This window comes from Cebus imitator, unplaced genomic scaffold (assembly GCF_001604975.1).
Source record: "Cebus imitator isolate Cc_AM_T3 unplaced genomic scaffold, Cebus_imitator-1.0 Scaffold147, whole genome shotgun sequence".
Lineage (NCBI taxonomy): Eukaryota > Metazoa > Chordata > Mammalia > Primates > Cebidae > Cebus > Cebus imitator.
The window spans coordinates 158383-168631 of NW_016107462.1; the positions used below are offsets into that span (position 1 = coordinate 158383).

At 46.5% G+C, this 10249-nt stretch overlaps 1 protein-coding gene across 1 annotated transcript in view; it reads right to left on the reverse strand.

Moving 5' to 3' along the window:
- Window positions 1-10249, reverse strand: part of LRIG1 (leucine rich repeats and immunoglobulin like domains 1) — a 124340-nt gene that overhangs the window by 39117 nt on the left and 74974 nt on the right. The gene's annotated exons all lie outside the window — the stretch shown is intronic.

Below are 10249 nucleotides of genomic sequence, written 5' to 3' on the forward strand. Positions count from 1 at the left end.
TTTTTTTTTTGAGACGGAATCTTGCTCTGTCACCAGGGTGGAGTGCAGTGGCAGGATCTTGGCTCACTGCAATCTCCGCCTCCCAAGTTCAAGCAATTCTCCTGCCTCAGCCTCCTGAGTGGCTGGGATTACAGGTGTGCACCACCACACCCAGCTAATTTTTGTTTTTGTTTTTTTTTAGTAGCGACAGGGTTTCACCATGTTGGCTAGTATGGTCTCGATCTCCTGACCTTGTGATCCTCCCGCCTCAGCAGGAGACAGGATTACAGAGTGAGCCACCCCACTGGGCCTGTGTGCACCTTTAATCTACTTTCTGTCAAACCCACAATCTAAACAAGCAACAGTTACCAGTCAAGAGAAAGACGAATGCTAGCCAAGGTTAGAGGTAGCTAACTGCACCGCTGTGGGTTTGGTACTGCCTGGCAGAGTCAAACCACTGCAGCCCTCGCTTTAATGCTAGACGTTTAGGAATCTGCTGGGTGGTGGCGCTGGGCCTCTGGGTTCCAGGCACTCGCACTCGAGCCAGTTCTGAGTAAACAGTGTCAGCGTCTCCGGCCAATCAAAGCATTCTTGAATGCAACACAAGCAAGCCAGGCGTCGCTTACCAAGTGGCATCTCCTTTAAACAAACACTTGACCGAATCAGTTCCAACAGGCATAAACACGGCCCTCTTTACCAGAAGCTCCGGGGCTTCTCATGGACTCCATTGTTTTTTTCATGAGTCTCCCAGGCCCTGAACTCCAAAGTCCATTTCCAAGGGTCCAACTCTGCATACAGAACCTCCCTGGCATGAAAGGACCCTTTCCCTTCCTCTCCTCCCTGGGCCCCAAAGCCACTTCCTTTGAGCTCTTTATTAAGTTCTTTAATAGTCTCTTCAGTTTTCTGACTCCAAAGGAAAAAAGAAAAGAAAACCTTTATTATGTAAAGTATGGGAAGAAAAAGAACAAGAAATAAAGGCGACAGAGTGGAGTCTTATCCAGGAACTCTGAATATGGTACCAGGGAGCCAGGAGCAGGGTCTGCGCCAGACAGAAGGGCCGGGCGCCACCCGCCTAGAAGGGCACAAAGAGGGGGTGAGGCCTTACATCACGAAGCTGTGGGACAGCTGCAGGCCCGACATCTCTCCCACGCCAGTTCTGTCCTCTCCCTTACCTCCTCCTCTGTCTCTTCAGTCTTTGTCTGTGGCCTGGTACCTTTCGCTTCTTTCTTGTCCGTCTATTCATTCACTGAATCAAACACAGTTCGGGCCCCATTCTGCATAAAGGACCCTGTGCGGAAGGCAAGTCTCTTTCACCCACGGGGGAAGTTCCTCATTTGGCAGAACAGGCAGCTGTGGAGACGGGAGATGGGGTGTGTGGGAGTGAGGGCCCCCTGGCAGGGTCTGTGAGAGGAGCGAGGGAGAGGGTTCAGCTCTGCCTGGCACAAGGTGCCAGGGCGAGTGGCTGAGGGTGTAGGATGCTGAGGCCAGGAGCTTGGATCAGATTGCAGAGCTGGTAGGGTGGGCAGGACCACAACAGCAAAAGCCTCACTGGCCAAGCTAAAAAGTTGGGAATGGACGCCATAGTGGGCCAGGAAAGAGATGGCGACCCTACAGAGAAAGGCACAAGAGACCCTCTGATTAGGTCTTGCCCGCCCTACCAGCTCCATCCTCTGATCCCAGCTAATGGCCTCTCCCCGCCTGTCTCCTTCCAACCTCAGCATCCTACCTTAAGACACCTGCCCTGGTGGAGGCTGATTCAAAATGTCCCAGTTAGGAACTGGAAGATAACCATATTCATGGGCTACTGGCTACACCACCCATCCTTGCCCACTTACAGTCTATTGCCAACCCAGTAGCCAGAGAGCCTGTTAAAAACAAGTCACTTCAGACATCCCACAGAACGGAGAAAACATTTGCAAATCCCATCTCTGAAAAGGGGCTAATATCCAGATATAAAGAACCCCTAAAACTCAACAACAACAGAAAACAACCAACCTGATTTTTAAAATGAGCCAAGATTCTAACAGACCTTGTTCCAAAGAAAACACACAAATGGCCAACAAGCACATGAGAAGATGATCAACACCACTCTTCATTAGGGCAACATAAATGACAACCACAGTGAGGTGTCACCTCACACCCACTAGGATGGCTACTACTAAACAAGCGAACAAAAAACAAACAGAAAATAACAAGCATGGGTGAGGATGTAGGGAGAGTAAAACCCTGTGTGCCACTGGTAGAAATGTAAAACAGTGGTATACCTGCGGAAGAAGACAGTATGAAGATTCTTCAAAAAAATTAAACAGTGGTGCACCATATGATCCCACAATTCCACTTCTGCATCTCAAAATAACTGAAAGTGGACCTCAAAGACACATGTGTATACTCATGTTCATAGGAGCATTACTTGCCACAGCCAAAGGTGGAACAGCCCAAATGTCCATCAATGTGGTACATACATGCAATGAGATATTACTCAGCCTTGAAAAGAAATTCTAACACATGCTACTGAATGGTTGAGCATTGAGGCTATGATGCCAAGTGAAATATACCCATCACAAAAAGACAAGTACTGCATGATTCCACTTATGTGAGGTAGTTAGAGTAGTCAGATTCATTGAAACAGAAAGCAGAACGATAGTTTCCAGGGACTGCGGAGACCACCAAAAGAAGATCTGTTGTATAATGGTGTATTCATAGATTTGTTGTTTAATGGTGTATTAATGGTCCGTTGTCATGCTGATAAAGACATATCTGAGACTGGGCAATTTACAAAAGAAAGAGGTTTAAGTGGACTCACAATTCCATGTGGCTGGGGAGTCCTCACAATCATGGCAGAAGGCAAGGAGGAGCAAGTCACATCTTACATGGATGGCAGCGGGCAAAAAGAGAGCTTGTGCAGGGAAATTCCTGCTTTTAAAATCATCAGATCTCATGAGACTCATTCACTATCATGAGAACAGTGCAGGAAAGACCCACCCCCATAATTCAATCACCTTCCACTGAGCCACTCCCATGACACATGGGAATTATAAGAGTTACAATTCCAGATGAGATTTGGGTGGGGACACAGCCAAACCATTATCATTCCACCCCTGGCCCCTGCCAAATCTCATGTCTTCACATTTCAAAACCAATCATGCCTTCCCAACAGTCCCCCAAAGTCTTAATTCATTTCAGCATTAACTCAAAAGTCCATAGTCCAGTCTCATGTGAGACAGGGCAAGTCCCTTCTGCCTATGAGCCCATAATATTGAACGCAAGTTACTTACTTCCTAGATACAAAGGGGATACCAGTACTGGGTAAATACACCCATTCCAAATAGGAGAAATTGGCCAAATCAAAGGGGCTACAGGCCCCATGTAAGTCCAAACTCCAGCAGGGCAGTCATATCTCACATCCAGGTCACTCTGATACAAGAGGTGGGTTCCCATGGTATTGGGGCAGCTCCACCCCTGTGGCTTTGCAGAGTACAGCCTCCCTTCCAGCTGCTTTCACAGGCTGGTGTTGAGTGCCTGTGGCTTTTCCAGGCACATTGTGCAAGCTGTGAGTGGATCTATCATTTTGGGGTCTGGAGGACAGTGACCCTCTTCTCACAGCTTCCGTAGGCGATGCCCCAGTAGGGACTCTGTGTAGGGGTTCCCACACCATATTTCCCTTCCACACTGCCCTAGCAGAGGTTCTTCATGAGGACCCCACCCCTTCAGGAAACTTCTGCCTGGGCATCCAGGTGTTTCCATACATGTTCTGAAATCTAGGCAGAGGTTCGCAAACCTCAATTCTTGACTTCTGCACACGTGCAGGCTCAGCACCACATGGAAGCTGCTAAACTTGGGGCTTTCCCCCTCTGAAGCCAGGTCTCGAGCTCTACGTTGGCCCCTTTCAACCATGGCTAGACCAAGTCCCTAGGCTGCACACAGCACAGGGACCCTGGGCCCACCCCATGAAACCACTTTTTCCTCCTGGGCCTCTGGGCCTGTGATTGGAGGGGCTGTCGCAAAGGTCTCTGACATGCCCTGGAGACATATTCCCCCTTGTCTTGGTGATTAACATTCAGCTCCTCATCACTTATGCAAATTTTTGTAGCTAGCCTGAATTTCTCCTCAAGAAATGGGATTTTCTTTTCTACTGCATAGTCTGGCTGCAAATCTTCCAAACTCTTATGCTCTGTTTCCCTTTTGAAACAAATGCCTTTAGCAGCACCCAAGTCACTTCTTGAATGCTTTGCTGCTTAGAAATGTCTTCCATCAAATACCCTAAATCATCTCTTTTAAGTTCAAAGTTCCACAAATCTCTGGGGCAGGGGCAAATGCCACCAGTCTCTTTGCTAAAACATAACAAGGGCCACCTTTGATCCAGTTCCCATCAATTCCTCATTTCCATCTGAGACCACCTCAGCCTGAACCTTACGGTTTATATCACTATCAGCATGTTTGTCAAAGCCATTCAACAAGTCTCTAGGAAGTTTCAAACTTTCCAACATTTCCTGTCTTCTTCCGAGCCCTCCAGACTGTTCCAACCTTTGCCGGTTCCAAAGTCATTTGCAACACCTCACTCACTGGTACCAATTTACTGTATAGGTCTGTTTCACACAGCTGATAAAGACATACCTGAGACTGGGCAATTTACAGAAGAAAGAGTTTTAATTGGACTCACAGTTCCACGTGGCTGGGGAGGCCTCACATCATGGCAGAAGGCGAGGAGGAACAAATCACATCTTACATGGATGGCAGGAGGCAAAGAAAGAGCTTGTGCAGGGAAACTCCCATTTTTAAAACCATCAGATCTCATGAGACTCATTCACTATCATGAGAACAGCACAGGAAAGATCCACCCACATAATTCAATCGCCTCTCACTGGGTCCCTCCCATAACACATGGGAATTGTGTGAGTTACAATTCAAGATCAGATCTGGGTGGAGACACAGCCAAACCGTATCAAATGGGTAAGAGGTTTTAGTTTTACATGACGGGAGAAAGTTCTGGGGACTGGTTACACAACATAAATGCATTTAATACCACTGAACTCTGCACTTTAAAAAATACTTCAGATGGTATATTTTGTTATGTGCATTTTGCCACACTTTGGAATTAAAACCAAACACGAGTCAGTTCACAGCACTTCGTACTCTAGTGTCTCCCAAGTAAGTCCTGTCCATGGCCTCCAAGGCCCACGAGATCTGTCTCACACGCACATCATCTCCTATTCCTCCACCTCGTATGTTCTGTCCCACACTGCCTCAGGACCTTCACACCTGCTGTTCCCACTTCCTGGGATGCTGTTCCCCAGACACTTGTCTTATGTCCTCACTTCCTTCTGTCTTTATTCAAATGTCACCTTCTCAACAAGGCCTTTCCTGGCCACCTTCTATAAAATCACAAGCCCCTTCTCTCTCTCTCCCTCTCTCTCTCTCTCTCTCTCTCTCACACACACACACACACACACACACACCCTTTCCTCCTGAATTTTTCTAAATAGACCTAATTATTTATCATCGAATAGCCTCCGTGTTTGCTTATTTCTAGTTTAACACTTTCTCTTCCACCAGGATGCAGCACTGCAATGGCAAAAATGTTTGCTTTGTTCACTATTATCTTTCCAGCTGCTGGAGCAGTGCAAGGCACACATTAGGTACTCAAGGCACACGGCAGGTACTCAGTACATATCTGCTGAATGAACCACAAAGAGCACATGCTGAATTCAGAAGGGCTGAGGTTGAACACAGATTTCAGACTCACTGGCATTTAAGTAGAAGCAAACCATGCACGCAGATGAGCTCAATTGAAACTCAGGATTGGGAGGAGAGAGAGTTTGTCAAGTGCCCTGCGAAAGCACTGAGCCCAGGGCAGCCCCAGAGGCTGAAGAACACACATCACCTTTTCTTGCTTTCTTATTTTACTTTTAGAGAGGCGTCTTCTTATGCTGTCAGGCTGGACTTGAACTTCTGAGCTCAAGAGATCCTCCCACCTCAGCCTCCCAACTACCTGAGGCTCTGAGTGTGTGCCACCAGTTGCAGCCTTGCCACCTTCTCCCCCAGGATCTGTCTCTCTGCTCTAGAGCATAGCTCAGGACCCTGACCATACTCTTCCTGCATGCCCCATGCTCAGGACACACCTATGAATCTCTGCACTCCTGCAGAACTCTGCATTTCCTCCCTCACAGAGCAAGAGCCTCACTGCATTAGATGTGTCTGTGTACTCTGGCAATTCCATTCAGGGTCAAGGAGTTCTTCCTGGTCTGGAACATAGCACAGCACTGTGGAATAGTATGCTGTGAGTATCTCCCTTCCCAAGTTCAAATCCCAGTTATCCCACTCACAGGTGTGAGCCTCAGAAGAGCCCCCTCTGTCAAGTGATGCGTAAAGTTCATATACCCTATGGGCTGATGTGACCTGACATGTAACAATTGCTCAATAAAATGAGTTCTTGTTTTTATAGTAGTCATATTTGTGTCATCAGAGCCAGGGTAAGGATCTAGTTGATAGGAGGTACTCTGGGGAAAGAATAAATAAAATTAATGACTGGTTCTTGTCTACTCCTCTGACATATTTCAATGCAAACACGCAGCTCTGGCTCCCCTCGCTGGAACCAAGGGCTGACTCAGAGCTCTCATTCTTAACTTCAAGCATAAAAGAAGCCTGCTCCAGCTGGAGAGTGTCAAATCCAGCCACTGGGAAGACCCAAGCTTCAAAGCAAATCTCAGACTGCAACTTCTGCAGGATTCAGGGTGGCTAGAGACCTGATAGATTCCCCAGCATCTGGATGACATCTCCCCAACCCCACTCCCACGGCAAGTGGAACTCGGGTCACATCCCTAACCCAAGCCCACCAAACCCCACCAACCCCACCACTCCAGAGGTAGCATGCTGATCTAAGACACTCCTTCTAGGTCTCCCCTCCATGAAGGTTAGAGAAAACAGCTGGCATTCAAACCCCTGCAGGGAAGCCCTCCCAGCTCCTGCCTGAGAGTCAATGCCATGGAAATGTGTCTGCTGCCCTGGCTCAATCTCTGGCATTCCACCTTCAGGAAACTATCCATGTTTTCAAAGCCACATGCAAACCCAAGTGGTCATCATTTTCACTCCTTTAACATAACAAACTGCACAGCTCCCAAGAAGATACATACCTCTCTTTATTACCTCTGAACAGCTGACCAAGTAATAAACACTTTTCATGTATACAGCAGATCCTGGGCAAAGCATAGATGACATCACACAGCAATCTAACAAAGTAGGTATTATTAGCTTTATAGGCAGTCCCTGACCTACGATGGTTCAACAATTTTTTGACTTCACAATGGTGCAAAAGCTATACACATTCAGTAGAAATTGTACTTCAAGTACCCATCAACCATTCTATTTTCCACTCAGTACAGTATTCATTACATGAGATATTCAACATTTTATTTATAAAATGGGCTTTGTGTTAGATGATTCTGCCCAACTGTGGGCTAATATGAGTGTTCTGAGCATGTTTAAGGTAGAGTAGGCTAGGCTGTGGTATTCAGGAGGTTAGGGGCATTAAATGCATTTTTGGCTTAATGATATTTTCCACTTGGGATGAGTTTATCTGGACATAACTCCATTGTCAATTGAGAAGCATCTATACTTCGGCAGTTGAAGAAAGTGAGGCTCAGAAGTCTGCTGGAGCTTGCCCAGGGTCACACAGCTGGGAAGCAAGGGGAGCTGGGATGCAGCCCAGGGGAGCATGACCCTATCTAGCCCATGCGAGAGGCTCTCCTAGCATGTTAAGGGCACTAGCCCAGATTCTACCCATAAACTTCCAAAGCTTGGCTAATTCTGAATGTTAGCTGGCCTTTCTCAGTCAACTCAGACTGTTCTACGGTAGCTTGGTTTCAGCCAGGTGGGCCAGCTCTCACACACCAGCTTCCCAGAGTCCTGCATGAGGAGCAAATGTGCACAGGGCTTCATGTCACCGAAACTCAGCAAATAAGGTAGAGGAAGCTGAAGTTTTTACATTGGATGTTCCAGATGGAAAGAACAGAGCGGTTTCTTTGAGATCTTCATAGATCTGCCATCAAGGGAGGAACTAGTATATTTATTGTTAGGGAAGGTAAGCTACAAAGGGATCCACTTAAGTTTACACAGTGTTGTGCTAGCAATAGTTCTTACTGGGCTCCTCATCAAAGTAACAGTGCAGCCATTCTCTGCAACCAGACAAAACCAGTGATTCTGCACTTACGGGAACTGGGGGAAGTGTGCAGTGGCCAGGTCATGTGGCATTCGCCTCCATCCACAGTGTCAGTTTACCCCTTGGGCTGCCCTCTGGAGCAAGGAAAACTTAATACAGCCGAAGTCTATTAAACCAACACCTGTTAAAGGCTTCAAAAATAAAATCAGTCTTCAAAGGCGGAAAACAGGTGAGATAAGCTCTCCCACTGGGCTACATTTTCAGAGCTGGTGTTAAATTAGACAGTGAAACAGATGGAGGCATTTGAAACCAACATTTAAAACTTCTTCTCATAAGTGATTGTTCCACTACAGTTCTGTGAAAGCCTGGTTTACAAGGTATTCCCGTTAGTGGTGGTAAAGATTTCTTGTCACAGATAACAGCCAGGAAGAGAGGGCAAGGAGATCAAAGGCAGCTGGTACAAGGTGGGTCAAGTGGGTAATTTCTGACCCCTGAAATTATGCACCTATTTTCTACACCAGGGGTCAGCAAACTTATTCGACATTGGGCCAGATGGTAAATTTTTAGGCTTTGTGGATCACACTATCTCTGTCATGACCACTCAGTTCTGCTGTTGTAATGTAAATTACAACAGCAGCCAGACAATATGTAAATGAATATGTGGCAATAAAACTTATTATAAAATAATTTTACAAAAATAAAACTTGATTAACAAAAACAAGCAACAGGCCAGGATTGGGGCCGCTGCCTGTAGTGTGCTGACCTTGTCAACACTATGGCAACCAGTTTGTGTTTCTTGGGGTGGGGGGTGGGAGGGCAGAGATCCCAACTCTAATTCTTGCTCTTATGCAACTTTGGAACTGTGTACAAATCACTCTTTCTCTATCTCATGTAACCACCTGCAAAAATGATGAAATAGCGCTTAACAGCAGAGAGAAAACTTTCCCGTTGTCCCTCCAGTGCCCATGTCAGACATCACTAATCACAGTCTTTTCTACCAATGTCTCTCCACCTCTTCAGAAAGTGAAATGGAACGTAAGTCTCTATCACTGTTATGTTCTCAAGAGATCATTCAGGTTCCTTACTGGAGCCAGTGAAGATAGATGGGCAAACAGAGTTACCTTACAGAAGACAGAGTTCCACACTGTATCCTTACTCATTTTAGTTCCGCCAATTAGTCTGAAAAATACTGAAGCTGGCCAACTCCCCATCCCTAAGATCTAAGCAGCTATGCCCCATCCACTCTCCAGACTATCACAGTGATTCATGAAGTCCACAGTCAGCTAACTTAAGCGTAGACTCTCACCGGAAATGGCAAATCTGCCGTAGTTTTACTTCAACTTTTAACACATCTTATTCAATGAATAGCAAAATTAAAAAATAGCAAAAAAAAAAAAAAAAAAAATAGCTTCGCCTGAACCTCTGGCTAGAAAAATAAGTTTCACAAAATCTAGCCCTGGAATGGGGGAAAAAACCATCAACATCCCCAGCCCCCATTACCTCCAAAGTGACCCTGGCAGACAGATTTAATCAAACTCCACAGCCTGCAGCACTCTGCCCATCATGGTGCCACAGTGGAATTCTTACCAAGGCTCAGCACCACACACTCAGTGTCACTGCCCACACACAGCAGGCACTCAAAATAATCAGAATAAATGAAGGAGTGCACACATTCATATATGCCTTCTGAGGCTACAGTGTAGCGTAACAACATATCCTATGTGGAATCCACACAGTGTGAGACTATTTGAAACCGTCATATTATTGACTGGAGATGAAACTTAGTACAGGGCACACCATCCCTGATGCCTGCCTAAGGGGGTGTACTTTATGACTGCAAATGCCAAAAAACAGCTATTTCAAAAACACACATGAAGGTTATGATTTATCCTTTGACAGAGGATACGGGCTGCGAACAGTGACTCAGGCCTGTAATCCCAACACTTTGGGAGACCACAGTAGAAGAACCACAGCTGGGCGTGGTGGCTCACGCCCATAATCCCAGCACTTTGAGAGGCAGAGGCAGGGGATCACGAGATCAAGAGATCGAGACCATCCTGGCCAACCTGGTGAAACCCCGTCTCTACTGAAAATACAAAACTTAGCTGGGCATGG